Source organism: Musca vetustissima, unplaced genomic scaffold, assembly GCF_032173495.1.
Source record: "Musca vetustissima isolate MV318-11 ecotype Yass unplaced genomic scaffold, APGP_CSIRO_Mvet_v1 utg34302, whole genome shotgun sequence".
NCBI lineage: Eukaryota > Metazoa > Arthropoda > Insecta > Diptera > Muscidae > Musca > Musca vetustissima.
Window position 1 is genome coordinate 20,437 of NW_026873278.1, and position 24,754 is coordinate 45,190.

A 24,754-nucleotide genomic window follows, 5' to 3' on the forward strand; every position below is an offset into this window, starting at 1 on the left:
TCCCATATATAGTTTTGTCCGATTTGAGGCAAATGGGGCACCAAAATCCCTATATATCATTCGATTTGCACGAAATTTGGTATACGGTACAATATTAGGTCGAGAATGATATAGCACCCATATATAGTTTTGTCCGATTTGAGGCAAATGGGGCACCCAAAACCCTACATATTTTTCCATTTACACGAAATTTGGCATAGCATACTGACTTGAGTCTAGAATGATGTGCGGTAAGTTTCGTGAAATTCGGTTCAGATTTAGATATACCTCCCATATATATTTTCGTTCGATTTAATGTAAGTGGTGCACCAAAGCCCCGAAATTTGGCAAAACGCCCTGAATTATCGGTTCAGATTTAGATATAGCTTCCATATTTAGTTTTGACCGATTTTAGGTAAATTGTGCACCAAAGTCCCTATATTCGATTTGCACGAAATTTGGTATACGGTACAATATTAGGTCGAGAATGATGTGTGCTAAGTTGCGTGAAAATCGGTTCAGCACCCATATATAGTTTTGTCCGATTTGAGGCAAATGGGGCACCAAAATCCCTATGTATTTTTCCATTTACACGAAATTTGGCATAGAGTACTGAATCAGGTCCAGAATGATGTGTGTTAAGTTTCCCTGAAATCGGTTCAGATTTAGATATATAACAAAAACGCGGCGTCCGTTAGGATACATATGTAGAATATACCCAAAGTGGTGAAGGGTATCATATAGTCGGCCCAGTCCGACTTAACTACTTTCCTTACAGGTTTTCTTTTTTTTTTTTGCTGTGGATAACAAGTCTCCTCATTTATTGTTTCTTTGAAAAACTAAGTCTCCACAAATTTTTTCTTTCGAAAAATGTAAGTCTCCACAAAAAAAAATTCTTTACCAAATCTCGAAAAAATTGAATTTCTTACACCACATTTATCATTGGTTATTACATGGGCCATTATTATATTCTATGCGTGTTCTTCTTCTTTATATCTTCTCTTATACGAAATACAACAGCAACAACAACAAGAAGAAGCAAATGATAAATGCATGCTAGGTCTCAATTCTCTGAACGTTACAGGATAATTGAAAATGACACACATATACAATTATTTTGGGCAATAAATTTCGTTTAAAGGGAGTCGATGAGGGAGGGAATGGTACGAGGGACGGAGGAGGGGGAAATCACATTGTATTCATTTGTTTAATAAAAATGAATTTCTTTCATTTTTTTGTTGTTGTTATTGAAGCTATTGAATGATATTCTATAGCATTGAAATAACTTTCATTTGGTCCTTTTCAAAAAAGGAAACAAATATTTCCAGTAAAGAAAAGAGGACGAAGAAAATGAATGGAAACAGTAATATTGAAAAACAAATTAAAATATATAAATTTTGTTAAGATTATTTATGGAGACTTCTTTTTTATGGAACTTGTTTCTTTTTTCACGAAAAATCTTATAAATGGGAAATAAATTTGGTAGAGGAAGGGGGGGGGGGGCATGTGGAGGTTATTTTTGTGGAATTGAATTATTTTTTATGGTTTACAATGGGCGTGGATGTTTTAAAAAATATTTTAAGTCATCTACCAGAGCCGAGAGCAGAGCTGTGGATTTTTTAAAAATTATTTTAAGGCATCAATCAGAGGCTTAAATTTTTAAAAATATTTTTTAAATAAATATTTCCATAAATTATAATTTAAATTTAAAAACAAGTGAAAAAGAGTTAAGATCGGCCGTGCCGAACTTTGGGCACTCTCCACCATAGATACCAAAAAGTGACCTTTCTACAAATTTTAAATGAATACTTATACCCTCAGGCTTATGGTTAATGAGGGTGTATACACTTTGATACAGTGAAAATGTGCCTCGTCGAAATATTAATTTTTTTGGACCAAATCCATTTCAGAAAATTTTGATTTCATCCAAACTTTGCCTATCTTATTATTTATTCCAAACTTTGTTTAAGTTCGAAGATGGGAAATATCGGTCCACTCCTACGCCAAAAAGGGGGCGTAGTAGGGAGATTTAGTAGGGAGATTTGTTACCATATACGACTACAAAATACCAAATTACAGCGAATTCGGTTGAAAAACGCGCTCAAGAACCCCAAAATACCGAAAATTGGGGGTACCCTTATATGGGGGCTACCCGAAAAAATTGACCTATATTCATAATTTTTTATGGAGAGATTTGGTACCTATTAAGAATTCAAAATACTGAATTACAGCCAATTCGGTGGAAAAATACGACCAAACCCCCAAAATATTGAAAATTAGAAGGTACCGTTATATGGGGGCTCTCAGAAAAAGTGGACCTATACTTTTAATTTTTTGTGGAGACATTTAGTACCAAATAAGAACCCAATGTACCAAATTTCAGCGAATTCGGTTGAAAAACGCGCTCAAGAACCCCAAAATACGGAAAATTGCGGTGTACCCTTCTTCGAACTTGACCTGACTGCAGACAAAAAACAACCTAATGCAAAATTTTAGCACCCTATGTTAATTCCTTCAGAAAATAGCGTGATTACAAGAGACGGGCGGACATTGCTAGATCGTCTTAGAATTTTACCCTGATCATGAATATATCTATACTTTATAGGGTCGGAAATGAATATTTCGATGAGTTACAAAAGGGAATGCCAATATTAATATACCCTCCATACTATGGTGGAGGATATAAAAATGACAAAATTTGTATTCTCTGGCGTATATATTTACTCCTGAAGGATATAGAACCGAGAAGCTGACAGCATATCTAAGAGGAGTGGTTGACCATTAAATTGATACCAATTATATTGTTGTATGCACTCGGATGTGGGAGTTACACACAAAAATATTTACAGGTGCTTACGTATTCAGATATTATTTAGTAACCCATTACCACACTGGAGGGCGGAAATATAGCGCTGATCGCTTTGAACTGTTCCATTAGGTTCAAATTATGGTCCAGGACAAGGCCTATAATTTTCGATGATGATCAGATTATAATTTTGGGATAAAGTGGACCGATAACTTAATTTTTTGTTTTTTTTTTCGAGTCGATTTATTTTATTATTTATGCTGGAAATTACAACACAAGCCACGGTGAAGGAAATCTGGACAAGTAATTAGAAGGGCTTTATGTAATATTAGTAATATTCGGAAAATATGTCAGTGTAGGGAAGAGAGTTGCTGTTGACCTCTAATCGGTCACGAAAAATTGCCCAAGCTCGAAATAAACATTGGCCATGGTCGGCCCCGTCCGACTATACTGCTCCGCTCACTGGTTTAAAAATTATTTTAAGGCATCCACAAAAGGCGTGGAATTTTGAAAATTATTTTTCCAACATCTACAAAAGCGTGGATTTGTTAAAAACTATTTCAGGGCATCTACAAAAGGCGTGGATTTTTTAAAAAAAATATTTTAAGGAATCTACCAGAGGCTTGGATTTTTAAAAATATTTTTTAAATTATAATTTAAGTTTCAAAATAATAACAATATCGAACACATGTCGTTTGTCAAGCTCTCCACAATATATTTGTCTATTCTAAATGCTATCGAAACTGAAGAGGATTTCCTCCTTAGTTGAGATGCCGGTAAATAAATCAACTTTGTCTGAATATAAGACTCAATCCTTTTTACGAACACTTCTCCTTCTCCTCCTTCGTCAAAGAAAATTCTGTTCGTGAAGATGAATTCTAACCAGGCATTGATTTCCTTCCTCCTTGCATTTCAAAAATCTCCAGATGTTCTTTGTTTTTCCTCAAGGTGTTTGGGTGTGTGTGTATTTGATATGTTTTCTTTTGCCTTATGTTTACACTACAACTACAGCACAGAGAAATAAGAAAATCTGTTCATAAAAGAAACCACTTAATGTTTTTAAGTTTCTTTATTTCTTTTATTTTTGTTGGTATTGTTTGCAATTTAATAGAAGGGAGAATAGAATTGAAAATTATCAAAGTTTATGTTTGATGCAATCAAAGTTTTATAAAATACTAGCATATGCCCGCAACTTCGTTAGCGAATAAAGGGTTAAATATTTCCTACATTCGCTAACGAAGTTGCGGGCATATGCTAGTATTTTATAAAACTTTTATTGCACCGATTTCACAGATTTAATGCAACTATCCTAAAAAGGATATGCACAAAATTTGACATCACTATATCCTTACATTCGGGAGATACAGTACCATTCGGGAGATATCGACCATAAATAAAATTTGAGTACCATTTAGTACAAAATTTCATGATTCGAGCGCAAAAGGTTCACCCAAATCAAAATTTGACCAAATTTAATTCCATTGGAAATATTGTGTGCTAATATTTCCACAAGTACCCTACCCAACCATCCAACAAAACTTCCTGCATACCCCGATCCTACACCCCAACAATGATTCCAAATTCAAATTTCAGGATTCCAACTCTATCGGTTCACCCAGTTCAGGATTCGGTTCAGGATTCCAACTCTATCGCTTCACCCATAGTTTAAATTGTACCAAATTTAGTACATAGTTGTACCAATGTCCAAAACTTTCTACATACCTCAATCCTACACCCCCACAGTCATCCTAAATCCAAGTTTCAGGATTCCAACTCTATTGGTTCACTCACAATTCAAATTGTACCAAATTGAGTACACAATAGATCGAATTTCTAAAACCTCCTTCTTACCCCAAACCTACACCCCTACAGTAGTACTAAATCCAAGATTCAGGATTCCAACTCTATCGCTTCACCCACAATTTAAATTGTACCAAATTTAGTACAAAGTAGTACGAATATCCAAAACTTCCTACTCAACCCAAACCAACACCCCCACAGTGATTCTAAATCAAAATTTTATGATTCAAACTCTATCGGTTCACCCATAATTCAAATTGTACCAAATTTAGTACACAGTAGTACGAATTTCCAAAACCTACAACCCCACAGTGATCCAAAATATAAGTTTCAAGATTCCAACTCTATCGTTTCACCCACAATTCAAATTGTACCAAATTTAGTACAAAATAGTACGAATTTCCAAAACTTCCTACTTAACCCAAACCAACACCCCCACAGTGATCCTAAATCCAAGTTTCAGGATTCTAACTCTACCGCTGCACCCATAATTCAAATTGTACTTAATTTAGTACACAGTAGTACGAATTTCCAAAACTTCGTACATACCACAATACTACACCTCCACAGTGATCCTAAATATAAGTTTCAGGATTCCAACTCTATCGTTTCACCCACAATTCAAATTGTACCAAATTTAGTACAAAATAGTACGAATTTCCAAAACTTCCTACTTAACCCAAACCAACACCCCCACAGTGATCCTAAATCCAAGTTCCATGATTCCAACTCTATCGGTTCACGCACAATTCAAATTGTACCAAATTTAGTACACAGTAGTACGAATTTCCAAAACTTGCTACTTAACCCAAACCTACAACCCCATAATGCTCCTAAATCTCAGTTTCAGGATTCCAACTCTATCGCTTCACCCACAATTCAAATTGTTCCTACACATCTCAATCTTACACCTCAGCAGTGATCCTGACTCCAAATTTCATGATTCTAGCTCTATTGGTTCAGCTAAAATTCAAATTGTACCAAATTTAGTACAATTTAGTACCAATAAGTATTAATTTCTTAAACTGAATCCTGACCCCAATGCCACACCCATACAGTGACCCTGACTCCAAATTTCATATTTCCCGCTCTATCGGTTCACCCACAATTCAAATTGTATCAATTATAGTACGATTTAGTACCTTTCGCACACATAAGTAAACATTTTCCAAAACTACGTACATATCCCAATCCTACACTCTGGCTATAATGTTAATTTCAAATTTCTGGATTGCAGCTCGATTTGAAGCTCCAAATTTAATTTGTACCAAATATAGTACCATATAGTACTTTTCGTATACATGAGTAGACGCTTTTAAAACCATCTCCTTAAATAGACCCTACATCTCAACCCTAATTCGCATTCCAAATTTCAAGTTTTTAGCTCTATCCATTCACATGCCACGATATTGTACCAAATTTAGTACATTTTAGTACTTTTCGCAAACTTATATTTCGAAAATAAAAAAAAAAATACAACACTTTGCCATATCTATTCTACACTATCAGTGACCCTCATTTCAAATTTAGAAGTTCTAGCTCTATCGGTCCGCCAAATAGAAATGGTATCACATTTAGTACTTTTTAGATCTTTTCGTAACGTTCTAGTACGAATTTCAAAAAACACAGCCTTATCTGACACCTTTGAACCAAGAGTGACCCTCACCCAAAATTTCCAAATTCTAACTTCAGCCGTTCCGTTTGGGCGTTGATGATTTACCTTAAATCGGACAAAAGTATATATGGGAGCTATATCTAAATCTGAACCGATATTCACGAAACTTAACACACATCATTCTGGACTTAGTTCAGTACGCTATGCCAAATTTCGGGCATATCGAAATATTTTTAGGGACTTTGGTGCACCATTTACCTAAAATCGGACAAAAATATATATGGGAGCTATATCTAAAGCTGAACCGATATTCACGAAATTTAACACAACATCTTTCTAGACTTTATTCAGTACACTATGCAAAATTTCGTGCAAATCGAAAGATATATAGGGACCTTGGTGTCCCATTTACCTTAAATCGGACGAAAATATATATGGGAGGTATATATAAATCTGGACCGATTTTCAGGAAACTAAACACACATCATTCTAGACTTAATTCAGTACGCTGTGCCAAATTTCGTGCTAATCGAAAGATATTTAGCGACTTTGGCGCACCATTTACCTTAAATCGGACGAAAATATATATGGCAGCTATATATAAATCTGAACCAATTTTCTCGAAACTTAGCACACATCATTTTGGACCTAATTCAGTACCCTATGCCAAATTTCGTGCAAATCGAAAGATATGTAGGGTCATGGGTGCAGCATTTACCTTAAATCGGACAAAAATATATATGGTAGCTATATCTAAATCTGAACCGATTTTCATGAAACTTAACACACATCATTCTAGATCTATTTCAGTACACTATGAATAATTTCGTGCAAATCGAAAGATATATAGGGACGTTGGTGCACCATTTACCTTAAATCGGACGAAAATATATATGGGAGCTATATCTAAATCAGAACCGAATTTCACGAAAGTTAGCACAAATCATTCTGGGCCTAATTCAGTACCCTATGCCAAATTTTATGAAAATCGAAAGATATATAGGGACTTTAGTGCACCATTTACCTAAAATCGGACGAAAATATATATGGGAGCTATATATAAATCTGAGCCGATATTCACAAAACTTAACACACATCATTCTGGACCTAATTCAGTACTCTATGTCAAATATCATGCAAATCAAAAGATATATAGGGACTTTGGTGCACCGTTTCCCTAAAATCGGACGAAACTATATATGTAAGCTATATCTAAATCTGAACCGATTTTCACAAAACTTCGCACTCATCATCCTTGACCTAATTCAATACACTATGCAAAATGTCGTGAAAATCGAACGATGTATAGGGACTTTGGTGCACCATTTACATAAAATCGGACGAAACTATATATGGGAGCTATATAGATACCTCAAAATTATTTTTAAACCAGTAAGCGGAGCAGTATAGTCGGACGGGGCCGACCATACGATACCCTAGACAACTACCACGGAACTCAAATTTTCTGCGGATGTTTATTCCGAGCCTGGGCAATATTTCGTGATATTTGCACCCTCTTGCCCGATTAGTGGTAAACACCTCCTCTTCCTCACACTGACATATTTTCCGAATATTACGAGTATTCAGTACAGCTATTGTCCGGATTCCCTTCACCGTGGGTTGTGTTGTGATGTTCGGCTTTCATTTGTGGTTCATAGATCGACTCGAAAATAACACAAAAAATTAAGTTTTCGGTCCACTTCATTCCAAAATTATTATCTAATCATCACCGAAAATTATAGGCGTTATTCTTGACCATACCCGGAACCTCATGGAACATTTCAAAGCGATCAACGCTATAGTTCCGCTCTCTAGAGTGATAATGTGTTACTAAATAATATACGAATACGGAGATACCTTTAAATACTTAGTTGTAACTCCCACATCCGAGTACATACGACAATATAATTGGTCTTAATTTAAAGGTCAACCACTCCTCTTGGATATACAATCAACTCCTCGGGTCTATGCCCTTCAGGGGCAAATATATAGGCAATAAAATACAAATTTTGTAATTTTTCACACAAAAGTCAGGGTCCATTTGACCCGCTAAATATTAACCGATCTTCATCAAAACAGGCATGCTTATTCTTTGGCCCGATCCCCTTCTCCATGCAAAATTTCACGAAGTTCGGGCCATTATTGCGGCCTCTGGAGCGACCAGAAAAACCGACAAAAATTTAGTATTTGGTCCATTTCATCCCCTAAATATTAACTGATCTTTACCAAAAACAATAGGGGTCTTCATTGGCCAGAACCCATTCTACATGCAAAATTTCGTGAAGATTGGTCCATAACTGTGGCCTGTATCGTGTTTACAAATTATAATGGACAGACGGACGGACGGACGGACACACATGTCTAGATTCAGCTAGTCGAGGTATGACGATCGGTATACTTAAAGGTGGGTCTAGGACCAATATTTCGCGGCGTTACAAACTTTTGGGGCTGCACAAAGCTATAATACCCTGACAACATAGTTGTGTAGGTTATAAAAATCCCCACCTTATTTTTAACTTTGAAAATTATTTTTAATAAATTCTATCATTTGTCCTTTAAAACCACTTTAATTTTTCCCCATTTTTGATTGTCATTTATCAGCCATGTCTGATGTGATAGCAGACAGCAGTGCTGCTGTTAACTGCATCTGATAGACAGATGTGACATTAATGGAATAGTTGAGCAGTGCAGTGCAACAAAAAAGGACTAATAATAATGAAAGTCCTCAAATTATGATTGATGGCTTAATATCCGGTTCGGATAATTATAGAAAAATATTTCAAAAAAATAGAAAAAAAAATTAAATCATTTTTAATTTTGTGTGTGCAGGTATGCAGAGGTTCCACTGTCTGAAACCCTCATAAATTGTAGCTGGTTAATTAATCAATTGTCGAATTTTTTTGTCTCCCTGTTTTGTGGTCGTAAGATGTAATGAAATGTACAGTACAGCACAGTAAATATTTCAATAATTTACCACAAGTAAACAGCAAACTACAAGTAATTCGATGCACATACATGTATGTGTGTATATATGTGAGTGTGTGTAGATGTGTGAGTATGTGTGTGTTTAATTTTATACAACATTGCAAAATTTTAAATTATGTATGGGGGATTTAATTAAACGCCAAACAATGGCAATAACTTTTAAAAGGGAAGACACTATGAGGCGATTGGGGGCTCGAGATGGGACCCGAAGTTTGTTGGCGGTATCAATGACAATAATGTATTACTTATATGTATTGAAGTTGTAAATTTTACAACAAATTAACAAGGAAGTTTTACTCAAACAAGGAGTTAAGGAAATCAAATACACACAGAGACACACATACACAAATATACACACACACAGAGATCCTTCCACAACCGCAAACAACAACTTTTGCACCGAAACCGAAAATCTTTGTGAAACTTGAAACCACATCGGAACATGTGTTGCATTTACCCAAGTAATAACATGTAACCAAAGATAAAATCACCCTACCCACCCCTCCTCTCCCTCACCGCCAACCACCCCCTTACAAACGACCATTGTCCTTTCATTCCGTAACCACATTCATAATCTGTACAGCAATAATGGCATTGACCACATACTTAGACAGAGCCAAGGCTCACCCACACCTACGTCACAGCCAAGATAATGCAATTAACAAAAGAATGAATGAATGATAATGGGGCTGAGAAATGCATGATTATTCAAGTTCAATGTTTAAAAGGACAATTAAATATGTTATCCTGACATATCGGTTTCCTTAAAGGAAATTTATTGGACAAAAGGAAACGAAAATAGGAGGAATTGGAGATAGATTTATTAAAACATATTTTAAGACATCTACCAGAGGCTTGGTTTCTTTAAAAAAATATTTTAAGGTATCTACCAGAGGCGTGGATTTTTTATATATATTGGATTTTTTATATATATGGTAACAAATCTCCCTACCAAAATTATTTATAGTCACCCCCTTTTAGGGTTAGTCCCAATATAACCCCATTTTTATACCCTACACCATAGTATGGAGGGTATATTCATTTTGTTTTTTCCGTTTGTAACTCATCGAAATAATCATTTCCGACCCTATAAAGTATATCTATTCTTGATCAGCGTCAAATTCTATGACGATATAGCCATGTCCGTATGTCTGTTGTAATCACTCTAGCCTCTAAATGAATTGAGATAGATCGTCAAAATTTTGCATAGAAACGTTCTTTGTCTGCAGGCAGGTCAAGTTCGAAGATGCGCTTTAACGGTCCACGTTTAGGCATACTTCCCATATAACGTTACCCCCAATTTTCGGTATTTTGGGGTTCTTAAGCTAGTTTTTCAACCGAATACGATGAAATTTTGTACATTGGGTTCTTATTGGGTACCAAATCTTTTCACTAAAAATTATAAATATAGATCTATTTTTTTGTTTAGCCCCCATATTTCCTCAATTTTCGGTATTCTGAGGGTTTTGAGCGTGTTTTTCAACCGAATTCGCTGTAATCTCGTATTTTGCTGTCGTATATGGTAACAAATCTCCCTACCAAAAATTATTAACATTCGCCCTCATATAACTCCCTTTTTATACCCTTCACCACACTGTGGTTCAGGGTATTATGTCTTTGTACATATGTTTGTAACATACAAAAGGAAACGAGATACGACACATGGTTCCTTTTGAGAATATACATAGAATCACTTTGTAAGTCGATTTATGCATGTCCGTCCATCTGTAGATGTTAAATTGTAAACAAAACCTGTAGGTCGCATTTATGATCCGATGTGGATGAACTTCGTCACAAGCCGCTTATTCTCGTTTGAAATCGGTTCAGATTTAGATATAGCTTCTACATCTGACCAAATGAAAAATTTGGTATAGGTTGCATAATGACATGTTTATGGATTCAATTTCACTTTAAAATGCGACGTCTGTTAGGATTCATCTGAATTCAATATACCCAAAGTGGTGAAGGGTATCATATAGTCGGCCCCATCCGTCTTTACTACTTTTCTTACTCGTTTAAATTTATTTAAAGCCATCTACCAGAGGCGTGGAGTTTTTGAAAATTATTTTAAGCCATCTACAAAGGGCGAGGATTTTTTTAAGTATAGTTAGGCATCTATAAAAGGGGTTGGATTTTTTAAAAATTGATTTAAGGGAATCCCCCCCCCCATTCTAGATTTTATTTTTTCAAGATTTTCAATGAGCTGTTAAATCAATACCAATGCTTGTTTAGGTTTCTAACTTTGCACATATATAATTGAAGATTTAAAAGAGAAGAAACATAATTTGCAAAAAATTTTTGTTATTGTTTTGTTGTTGTTTTTTGTAATTAAAGAAAAATCCTTATTTTTGATGGCGGGCATGATAACTCCTCACTGGAACATCGGAATCCAACGGTGTTAGAAGAGTACTTGTCTGGCTCTCGTACTATTAATGATTATTGACTTCGCTCTAAAATTAACAAAATGGTGGACCTTTGAAAAAATATTTTTGGAAAATCGCCGATTTTTGACCAAAAACCAAATTAAAAAATAAGGAAGATCTTCACCGATTGGCTTTATCCTAGTTCATACAAGAACTACACACTCCCAGAGAAACGTGTCAAAATTTGAAACCGATTGGATTATTAGTTTTTGAGTTATCGTGCCCGCCATTCGCAAAAAAATGTTTAGAGAAAAACGCGTTTAAGGGAACCCCCCCCATTCTCGATTCTTTATTTTTAAGATTTTAAATGGGCTGGTAAATGAATACCAATGGTTGTTAAGGTTTGTAACTTGGCACATATATATTTGAAGATTTAAAAAGGAAGAAAAATAATTTACCAAAATTTGTTGTTGTTGTTTTGTTGTTGTTTTTTGTGTTCAAAGTAAAGTCCATATTTTCGATGGCGGGCATGATAACTCCTCACTGGAACATCGGAATCCGAAAATTCCAACGGTGCTAGAAAGAGGACATGTCTGGCTCTCGTATGAACTAGGATTATTTACTTCGCACAACAATTAACAAAATGGCGGACCTTTGAAAAAATATTTTTGGAAAATAGCCGATTTTTTACAAAAACCCAAGTTAAAAAATAAGGAAGATCTTCACCGATTGGCTTTATCCTAGTTCATACGAGAGCTACACACTCCCAGAGAAACGTGTCAAAATTTGAAACCGATTGGATTATTAGTTTTTGAGTTATCGTGCCCGCCATTCGCAAAAGAGAAAAACGCGTTTAAAGTTTGAGAAGCCCTTTAGCCGTCACTTGATGCTGACACAATAAATCGGCTATATCTTCAAGAGTTCTTGAGATTTTCACTTGAAATTTTGTAGAGACATTCTTGAATTAGTGTAGAATCATTTGAAATTTTGTAGTGTATTTAGTGTAGTGTAGATTCGAATTATATCAGTGTAGATTCGAATTATATCAACAAAATTTTTGACCCCGAGAAGGGGGGGGGGTCCCCTTAAAGAATCTTCACTGCTTTTATAAATTATTTTTTTTTATTTCATTTTATGTCAATAATTTCAAGGGTCCTGTCAAACCTTGCAGAATTGGTAAGAGGGTATTCAGAACTGGTATGACAACAGTTTTTAACAATTCATTTATGGCTTTTAGGCCTTCTGTGAGATCGGGTAATAATGTTAATATTTTGGTTAGACCACCCACCAAAGCCAGAGCTGGAGTAAGGCAATAAGCCACATCGACCAAGGAGAGGAAAATGAGCTGGAATTCAAATAAAATTTATTAAAATAAAATATTAATTTTTAAAAAATAAAAAAAAAAATATTCATGAAATATATATTTTTTTAAATTAAAGAAAATATTCTTACGCTTAAAAAGACAGCCCTCAAAAGTTGACGCACCACTCTGCTAGCAAACATATCTACTGTATAGAAGTTTTGATATTACTATTTAGAATATAATGTCTTAATATTTGTATGGATATATCCGTAATAACAGTGCACGATTTCACGTTTTAAATTAAGTTCAAAAATTACTCTTTTTAAATTGTACTGATATTAGAAATATTAAAAATAATAAACTTTATAAAATGGGTACCCAATATAGACCTGTAATTTTAATGTGTTATATTACTTTTAGAGATTTTTTGTGTTCGGAGACCTATAGTGCAAATTAGTGGAGAATATTTTTTCCATTGACACCAAACCTCTCTCAGGTGTTCCAATGGCATTAATTGATAAAAAATTGAAAAGTTATGAAACTGTGTCTTATAAAAATATAATAAAACTAGTGAGCGGAGCAGTATAGTCGGACGGGGTCGACCATATGATACCCTACACAACCTCCACAAAAATCTAACTTTCTGTGGTTCTATATTCTGAGCACGGACAATATTTCGCTATATTTGCACCCTATTGACCGACTAGAGGTAAACAAATATAGCTAATATTCAGTATAGCCCTTCTAATTACTTGTCCAGATTCCCTTCACAGTGGGTTTGTTGTTATATTCGGCTTTCAATTGTGGCCTATAGATCGACTCGAAAAAATCACAAAAAATTAAGTTTTCGGTCCATTTTATCCCAATGTTATTATCTGATCATCACCGAAAATTATAGGCGTTGTCCTTGACCATACGTGGATCCTCATGGACAATTTCAAAGCGATCAGAGCTATATTTTCGACTTCAAGTGTGGCAATGGGTTACAAAATATTATCTGAATACGTAAGGACCTGTAAATATGTAAGTGTAACTCCCACATCCGAGTACATAGGACAATATAATTGGTATCAATTTAAAGGTCAACAACATTTTGGGTCTATATAAAATATAGTGGGCAAATATATACGCCATAGAACACACATATTGTAATTTTTCACACAATATCACTTTATGTTTTTATATTTATCAAAACAGGCATATATATTTTTGGGATATATATTGTAAAAATTCGCGATATATGTTATTGAAGCCTCAGGAGCGACCAGAAAATCAGACAAAAATCAAGGTTTTGGTCCATTTCATTTTGTGGGGTCTAGTTGAAAACCTTCTAAAAAGTAAAAAATATTTAAGCATACATTTCTTCCTTTGAGATGTTGGTCCTATAATGAAATATAGTGCACCAAAACGACAATCCTTTGGAGGAATACACAAATTGAAGTTAAAATATTAGTAAGCTTTTTTTATTCTTAAAACCACATGGTATTTAGATTTTCTGGATATATATTACATAAACCGACACACTTTCTTTGGAGACCCATAGTAGAATTTGATGAGGAATATTTTTTTCATTGACACCAACTTCGTAAAATGAAGCACAGTGGGAGATTTGGCCAATTATTTCGATATCTACTAAAATTTGTAAATAATAAATTAATATTTTTTCATGTATTTATATTTCCAATTTTTAACTAAGATTTTCAGGATATATATTATATATACCGATACACTTCCTTTGGAGACCCATAGTATAATTGGATAAGGAACATTTTATTCATAGACACCAACTTCGTAAAATGAAGCCTAATGGGAGATTTAGCCAATTATTTCGACATCTACCAAAAATTTTAATAATAAATTAATATTTATTTCATGTATTTATATTTCCAATTTTTAACTGAGATTTTCGGGATATGTATTGTATATATCGATGCACTTTCTTTGGAGACCCATAATAGAATTTGATGAGGAATATTTTTTTCATTGACACCAACCGCGTAAAATGAAGGGAAGTGAGAGATTTGGCCAATTATTTCGATATCTACCATTTTTTTTTTTAAATTAATTAATATTAATGTATGTATATATATTTCCAAGTTGTAACTGAGATTTTCTGGATATATGTTATATATACCGATATATTTTGTTTGGAGACTCATAGTAGAATTTGATGAGGAATATTTTTTTCATTGACACCAACTTCGTAAAATGAAGCATTGTGGGAGATTTAACCAACTATTCCGACATCTACCAACAAGCTTAATAATATTTTAATATAACTTTATGTATTTATATTTCCAGTTTTTAATTGCAATTTTCTGGATATGAATATTATATATACCGACACACTTTCTTTGGAGTCCCATAGTAGAATTTGATGATGATTTTTTTTTCATTGACACCAACTTCGTAAAATGAAGCACAGTGGGAGATATAGTCAATTATTCAGACATCTATCACAAAATTTTAATAATAAATCAATATTATTTCTTGTATTATATTTCTAATTTGTAACGGGTATTTTATTTGTATATATTATATGTACCGATATATTTTGTTTGGAGGCCCTTAGTAGAATTTTATGAAGAATATTTTTTTCATTAACATCAATTTCCTAAAACGAAGCACAGTGGGAGATTTGGCCAACTATTTCAACATCTATTAATTTTTTTTAAATTATTAATATTATTTAATGTATTTATATTTCCATGTTGTAACTCATACTTTCCTGATATAAATTATATATACCGATACACTCTCTTTGGAGACCCGTAGTAGAATTTGATGAAGAACATTTTTTTCATTGACCCCAATTTCCTGAAATGAAGCACAGTGGGAGATTTGGCCAACTAGTTCGACATCTACCAACAATTTTAATAATATGCTAATGTTACTTTATATATTTATATATCCAAATTTTCACTGCGATTTTCGGGATATATATTACATATACCAATAAAGTTTCATTGGACACCCATGTTAGAATTTGATAAGGAATATTTTTTTCATTGATTCCAATACTCTAAAGTTTAATTTAATGGACGATTCTACCACATTTTGAAGACCCCTATACACATTTCAATAGAAAATATTCATATTTTTTATTATCCTAAAATTTCCAATTTTGTATTGATATTTTCTCGCTACATATTATTCGTATAGAATAATTTTCTTCAGTGACCTCTAGTGAAGTTTTGTGGGGAATATTTCCTGCCTTGGAACCCTTCCTCTTAAATAATTTTTTAAAGAGTTTTCTACACAAATTCAAAACGCTAATAAAATAACCTTGCTTTAATTTTCCATTTAATAATTTTCGTATTATTTGAAATTTGTTTTTCAAAATATATTTAATTTTCAAAAATTTCCCAAAATTGTTCGTTGTTTTTTTGCTCGCTAGCAAATTTAATTAAAATCCCCATAATGTTTTTGGTTAGCCATATCACCGTGTTTTCCTTCACCATGTCCAACTAATACAGCAACGAGATAAATTAAATCCTCTAGCCTAGGCATTTTTCATTAAAATTACCACAAAAACCGAGAAAAAAAAAACAATTATTTGGAGGCAATTTTCAATTTCGTCCCCTGTCCACCCCCCTGCACTGCAAATCAAATATTTGCCCTATCATAATGGAACATTAACCATGTTTGATGGCCAGCAGTAGGTACTCCACCACGATGCCAATATGGAATTATACAAACATTGTCATGTATGTAAAATGAAATTAACTTCGACATTTTGCAGCAGCAGCAACAACAACATCCACAACGACGACTTTCATAAATCATGGATAACAAGTTGAGAAGTGCCACCATGCACAAATGTATCATTTTGCAATATGAGAGTTGTCCGGTTGGCCGGATGACTGGCTGGCAGACAGCAGTATGGCCAACCAGACACATTTGCCTCCTACATCACAGCTTCTATGATTGCCGATGACAAGAGTGGTACTTCAGCACCATTAACGCCATCATGCCACCGCCCCAAACCTTACTTCGAAATTTTATCATTCAAACAAACACACACTCATCACCCACCCACCCACTCACACCCACAAATGCATGCTCATATACTGGATGTTGTCATCTCTTCGCATAAGTACATGTCACTGCAAGGATACTTAACATATCGACATGAAAATATCCTAGAGTTTTTCGGAGGGGCAGAAAAATAGCCAACAAACCAAAGAGGGGTTACAGAGGGGAGGTCAAAATACCCCACCATTGCTTGTGGGAATGTATCTGTGTGAGTGTGTTCGTGCACAATATGCCTCTTAACAGCTAATAACAACAGCTAACTGACAATCCGGCCGGAAAAAAGGACAACTGCAGTGACAAAGACCAAAGTCCGCAGGAAAAACCAACACACACACAGGCTCAGCAATAACATAATCCCAAGTACAGGAACCGCTGCCACTCGACTCTACACACAAACATCGATCCTCATCAACAGCATTATGAGTGGCCGAATACGTGTGTGAATGAGTGTGTGTGTTTGTGTCCACGGATGTGAAATAATTGTTGCAGATATTAAAACTTTAACGCCCTCAGGTTGTATATGGGCTAGCGAACCGCTAGGCCAAATTGTCAAATGGAAAAATATGGCCAGCTAGTGCTCTAGGCATCATCAATATGGCCGCAGGATGTTAGATTTTTGTTAGCTTATGGCAATTTAATTAATGTTAATTGTTTGGAATTAATAAACAAATGGGTTTTGGAGGGGGGGAGTGAGAGAGAGAGGGAAAATATATAAAATTGATTTTTGGGGGGAATTTAAATAATTGGCAAAATATTGCACAAAAATGAGGGGGGGAGAGAGGGAGGAAAAATATATAAAATTGATTTTTGGGGGAAGTTCAATAATTGGCCAAATATCGCACAAAAATTCATTGTAGGTAGTTGATGTCAATGGAAAAAATTTACCTCATCAAATTTCACTATGGGTCTTGAAGCAAAAGAAATCGGTAGATATAACATATATTCGGGAAATATCAGTCGAAAATAGGAAATATAAATAGGGTTAAAAAATAGAAATTTTCAAATGTAATTTTAGAGAGTTCAAGATATTTGCCAAAATCTCCCACAAATCTTTGTTTTAGCGAGATAGTGTTAATGGAGAAAGTATTCTGCGCCAAATTTCACTGTGGGTCTTCAAACAAAAGAATTCGGTAGGTATGATATATATCCCGGAAATATCGATGGAAAACATGAAATATAGTTAGATTTAAAAAATACAAAATTTCAAATGTAATTTTAGAGGGTTCGAGATATTTGCCAAAATCTCCCATAAGTCTCCATATTAGCGAGGTAGTGTTAATGGAGAAAATATTCTGTATCAAATTTCACTATGGGTCTTCAAACAAAAGAATTCGGGAGGCATGATATATATCCGGGAAATATCAGTCGAAAATAAGAAATATAATTAGAGTTGAAAAATAAAAATTTTCAAATGTAATATTCGAGGGTTCAAGATATTGGCCAAAATACCCCATAAGTCTCCATATTAGCGGGATAGTGTTAATGGAAAAAATATTCTGAACCGAATTCTACTATGGGTCTTCAAACACAGAGATTTGTAGGAAATATGGATCGAAACTAAGGAATATAAAAAAGAGTCAAGTTATACACATTTTTGAATGTCGCTCTGTTAGAGGTCGAGATATTTGTCAAAATCTCCCATAAGTTTTCATTTTAGCAGGTTAGTGTCAATGGAAAAAATATTCTGCATCGAATTTCACTGTGGATTTTGAAACAAAAGAAATCGGTATATATAATATATATCCGGAAAATATAAGTCGAAAATATGGAATATAAAAAAGAGTCAAGTTAAACATATTTTTGAATGCCATTCTGTTAGGGGTCTTGATAATTGCTAAAATCTCCCACAAATCTTAATTTTAGCGGGTTAGTGTCGATGGAACAAATATTCTGCATCAAATTTCACTATGGGTCTTCAAACAAAAGAAATTTCTAGTTATAATAAATATCCGGGAAATATGGGTCAAATATAAGGAATATAAAAAAGACCCAAGTTATATATATTTTTTTTAATTTTATTTGTTAGGTGCCGGGATAATTGCTAAAATCTCACATAAGCTTTTATTTTAGGGGGTTAGTGTATATGGAAAAAAATATTCTGCATCAAATTTCACTATGGGTCTTCAAACAAAAGAAATCTTTAGATATAACATATATCTGGGAAATATGCATCGAAAATAAGGAATATAAAAAAGAGTCATGTTAAACCAGAGCTCCGAAATGCTCGCTCGAATTCGAGTAAAGAGTGAAACTCGCTCGAATTCGAGCGGGAGTACTCCTGCGAGTAGAAAAAGTAAATAGAGTATACACCATTTTTCTCTGCCACTCAAATAAGAGCGCAAGTGCTTCGCTCGTTTTCGAGTGGGAGTTAAATACGCTCGAAATCGAGCAGATTACACTCTTGCCGAGTACTCTTTTATTTTTTGATACCGTTGTTTTACTTGATGTTGTTTGTGTGCATTGTTTGTTTGTTTTGTGATGTTTGGTTTGCAGTACTGCTGGGAAAGCATGCATCAACAAGCTCGTTTTCTGCGTTCTCTTTATGTAAGTCATTTCATATAAGATTTTTATTTGTACCTCACATGTGTAAACATTTTCAATAAACAAAATAATCAATGTCCTTTTATGTTTTTTGAACATGATCTATCTCCCCACAGCACACAAAAGATCAACAAAAAAAAATTGCTACTACACACACACAAATAACCAAACAACCAAATTTATTTGTCCACTCGATTTCACTCTTAGAGTGAACTCTTACTCTATTTCGAACATTTTGACTCTCACTCTTTTTCTTCAACAAGGAGTACTCGCGTGCACTCCCAAACAAAATAAAAGAGTGGAGAGTATATTCCTTAAAGAACTCATACTCTTTACTTACTCCCACTCGGGAGTATTTTTCACTCGCGAGTAAAATCGAGCAAATCGGAGCTCTGTGTTAAACATATTTTTGAATGCCATTCTGTCAAGGGTCTTAATAATTGCTAAAATCTCCCACAAATCTTAATTTTAGCGGGTTAGTGTATATGGAAAAATATTCTGCATCAAATTTCACAAACAAAATAAATATGTAGATAAAATATATATACGGAAAATATGAGTCGAAAATAAGGTATATAAAAAAGGGCCCAGTTTTACATATTTGTGAATGCCATTCTGTTAGGGGTCGAGATAATTGCTAAAATCTCCTCTAAATCTCCATTTTAGCGGGATAGTGTTAATGGATAAAATATTCTGCATCAAATTTTACTATAAGCCTCCAAGCAAAAGAAATCGGCATAAATAATATATATCCGGCAAATATCAAACAAATTTATTTCTTTTAATTTATCATAAGTCGTTTTGATAGGGGTCAATGTATGGGCCGAATCTACTACAAAACATCACTTGAGGTGAGGAGTATCAAAGAGAAATATATTCCTCATCAAATTTCACTATGGGTCTCTGCAGAAAAGAAATCGTTATATATAATATTTATACGATAAATATCGGCTGCGGTTTGGAGCTATATAACATAATTAATTGTTCTAATTTCTCATATGTAATTATGTTAGGGTTCTAAATAATTGACCAAATCTCCCGCAAAATGTCACTTGAGGTGTAAATTGTTAAAGGATGTTATATTCCTGATCAAATTTCATTACGGATCTCCCAACAAAAGGACTCCGTATTATTAATATATATCCGAGAAATATCGTTCGCAAGTTGGGGATATATAACAAAATTTATTGTTTTAATTTCTCAGAAGTAATTTTGTTAGGAGTCAAAATAATTTACCAAATCTTCCACCAAACGTCACTTCAGGTGTAGAGTCTTAAAGAGAAATATATTCCTCATCGAATTCCACTAAGAGTCTCCGAAGAAAAGAAATCGGTATATAGAATATTTATCCGAGAAATATCGGTTAAAAATTGGAAATAGGTAAAAAATAATTATCTCAATTTCTCATAAATAATTTAAATAGGGGTCGAAATAATTGCCCAAATCTCCCATCAATCTTTATTTTAAGGGTTGAGTGTTAAAGGGGAAAAGATGCCTCATCAAATTTCATTAGGGGTCTCCGAACAAGAAAAATACGTACATATAATATATATCCGAGAAATATCGTTTGCAAATTGGAGATATATAACAAAATTAATTGTTTTAATTTCTCACAAGTAATTTTAATAGGGGTTGAAATAATTGCCCAAATCTCCCACAAAAATTCACTTGAGGGGTAAAATGTTGAAGGGAAAAATATTTCCCAGCAAATTTCACTAAGGGTCTCCGAAGAAAAGAAATCGGTATATATAATATGTATACGAGAAATATCGGCTGCTATTAGGAGATATATAACAAAATTATTTGTTTTAATTTCTTATAAGTAATTCTTTTAGGGTTCTAAATAATTGACTAAATCTCCCGGTAGGAAGTATATATTCCTGATCAAATTTCACTAAGGGTCTCCCAACAACAGATATCCGTATTATTAATATATATACGAGAAATATCGTTTATATATCCGCAAATTAGAGATATATAACAAAATTACTTGTTTAAATTTCTCACATGTAATTTTAATAGGGATCGAAATAATTGCCCAAATCTCCCACAAAACTTCACTTGAGGGGAATAGTGTTGAAGGGAGAAATATTCCTCATCAAATTCCACAATGCGTCTCCTAGCGAATGAAATCTGTATATATAACATATATCCGGGAAATATCGATTAAAAATTGGAAATATATAAAAAAAAATATTATTTTAATTTCTCGTAAGTAATTTTAATATGGATCGAAATAATGGCCCAATTCTCCAACAAATCTACACTAGAGGGGTAAAGTGTTAATCAAAAAAAAAAAATAGAGGCCTATAACGGCCCCAAAAACTTCGTTTGAGTGCAATAATCTCAATAATAATATTCCTCATTGAATTTTATTATGAGTTCCCAAAGAAAAGAAATTAGTATCTATAATATATAGCAAAGAAATATCGGTCAAATTAAAATCGAATCTACGAGTCGATATTTGTAATTTTCAGGTGTTATATTCTTGGAGTTGTGAATAGTGGCCCAAAACTAACCCAACATGTTATTTGTGGGGGAGGGTGTCAATGAAAAAAATATTCCCTACCAAATTTCACTATGGGTCCGCAAACAAAAGAAATCGGAAGCTATAATAAATATCAACAAAGTATCGGTCAAAAAATTGAATATAATCGGAGAGTCGATATTTTTAATGTCCAGATGTTGTTTTGTAAGGGGTGGAAATAGTGGCCAAAAACTCCGCTAATTTATTATTTTCGGGGGAGGGTGTCAATGAAAAAAATAATCCTCGTCTAATTTCATTGTGGGTCTCCAAACAAAAGAAATCGGTATCTATAATATATATCAATAAAATATCGATTAAAAAGTGGAGTATATCTGTAAGAGTGGTATTTGTAATTTTTTGATGTTATTTCAATTAGGGATGGAAATAATATTCCAAAACTCCCTCAAATTCTTATTTTAGGAGGTGGGTACCAATAGGAAAAATATTCCTCATCGAATTTCACTGTGGGTCTCCAAACAAAAGAAATCGGTAGCTATAATGTAAATCAATAAAAATATTGATCAAAAATAGGGTATGAGGGTATTTTTTTCCATTTGTTGGTATTATTTTATTGGAGGTGGAAATAAATACCCAATACTCCCCCAATTTGTAATTTTCGGAGGAGGAAGGAGGAAAAAATATTCCTCATCGAATTTCATTATGGGTCCCCAAACAAAAGAAATCGATAGCTATACCAAATATCAATGAAATGTCGTTCAAAAAGTAGAGTAGAGTCGTTAGGGCGATATTTGTAATTTTCAGATGTTATTTTGTATGGGGTGGAAATAGTGGCCCAAAACTCCGCCAATTTGTTATTTTCGGGGGAGGGTGTCAATGAAAAAAATATTCCTCATCAAACTTCATTACGAGTCCCCAAACAAAAGAAATTGGTAGCTATAATGTAAATCCACAAAAATATTGATAAAAAATAGATGAGGGTATTTTTTCGATTTTTAGGTATTATTTTATTGGAGGTTGGAATAAAGACCCAATACTCCCCCAATTTGTTATTTTGGGAGAAGGGTGTCAATGAAAAAAATATTCCTCATCGAATAATATTCAGGTGTTATATTCTTGGAGTTGTGAATAGTGGCCCAAAACTAACCCAACATGTTATTTGCGGGGTAGGGTGTCAATGAAAAAAATATTCTCCACCAAATTTCACTATGGGTCCCCAAACAAAAGAAATCGGTATCTATACTAAATATCAACAAAATATCGATCAAAAAGTAGAATATAATCCAAGAGTCGATATTTGCAATTTTTTGGTGTTATTTTGTAAGGGTTGGCAATAGTGGCCCAAAACTCGCCCAGTTTCTTACTTTCGGGGGAGGGTGTCAATTAAAAAAAGATTCTTCATCGAATTTCACTATGGATTCCCAAACAAAAGAAATCGGTAGCTGTAATATACAGCAACGAAATATCGATCAAAAAGTAGAATAGAATCGAAGAGCCGATATTTGCAATTTTGTGGTGTTATTTTGTTAGGGGTGGAAATAATAGCCCAAAACTCCCTCAAATTTTTATTTTCGAGGGAGGGTGTCAATGAAAAAATTATTCCTCATCAAATTTCACTATGGGTCCCCAGACAAAAGAAATCGGAATCTGTAATATATATCAACAAAATATCGGTTACAAAGTAGAGTATATTCAATATGTGCAATTTGTAATTTTGGTGTAAAATTTTCTGAGGGGTTGGAAGACTGGCTCAAAACCCCCACAATTTTTAATTTGAGAAAAAAAGTGTCGATGGACAAAATATTGCTCATCGAATTTCACTGTGGGTTCCCAAACAACAGAAATCGATTGCTCTCATACATATCATTGAAATAACAATTGAAATTAGGGGATAATTTTGTGTTGTTATTATTTTTGGGATATTTATTTAATTTTTATTATTAATTCAGATTTTTTTAAATATTTTATTCAATTCATTCATGTCTTCATTGCGTATATTTGTAAACGAAAACGTGGCTTACGCTGTGTGCTCAACAAAAAATCCAATAGATATTTGCCCCTGGGCAAGGGTACCATTTTAAATTGCCGACTATCGAAGATGAAATTTTTTACAACCAACTTTTCCTGAAAACAAAACATTTTTTTGTTATTTAATAAAAAATAAAACAACAAAAATAGAAAAAAAAAAACAAAAAATATTTCCACCCACATCCAATGGACAACTGTGATTAAAATTCGAAAATTTCTTCATGGTCTCATAAATAAGACCCCAGAAAACCTGACGTTTGGCATTATCCAAAAAATCACAGACATCAATGTGATCATCGTAGATAAATGGCTGATAGCGATGTTGTTCCCAGCGCAAAAGTTTTGCATGGACCTGAAATTAAAAAAAAAAAATAAAGTAAAATATAATATAAAAAATGTATTTTTTTTTAATTTTGAAAAAAATAGTTTCTTGAAACCCCCACCTTAAACCCCTCCCTTTCCTTTAGCAACTGAGCCTCCATATTCCATGTTCGCACATTATTTTTCCCCTTAGCCAGTGTGCATTTCGTGATTTTTACAAATGTCACATCCAAAGGATTGCAGGTAACATTTACTAGCTCAATTAGACCAGTTCTAATGGAGATGACACTCGAAATTAATTGGCTCAGGAATAGCCAACCGCTAAACAACTGTTCAACCTTCATTGATGTTAACGAACTGAGTGTTATTACCAGGTGAAATGTGATTATAGGCTTACTGGCCTTAATATCGGAATTAATTTTGTGCGATCAAATAATTGATTTCCATTTGGAAATATGTTATTGTTTTGTTGGTAAAAATTATTGGACAATTA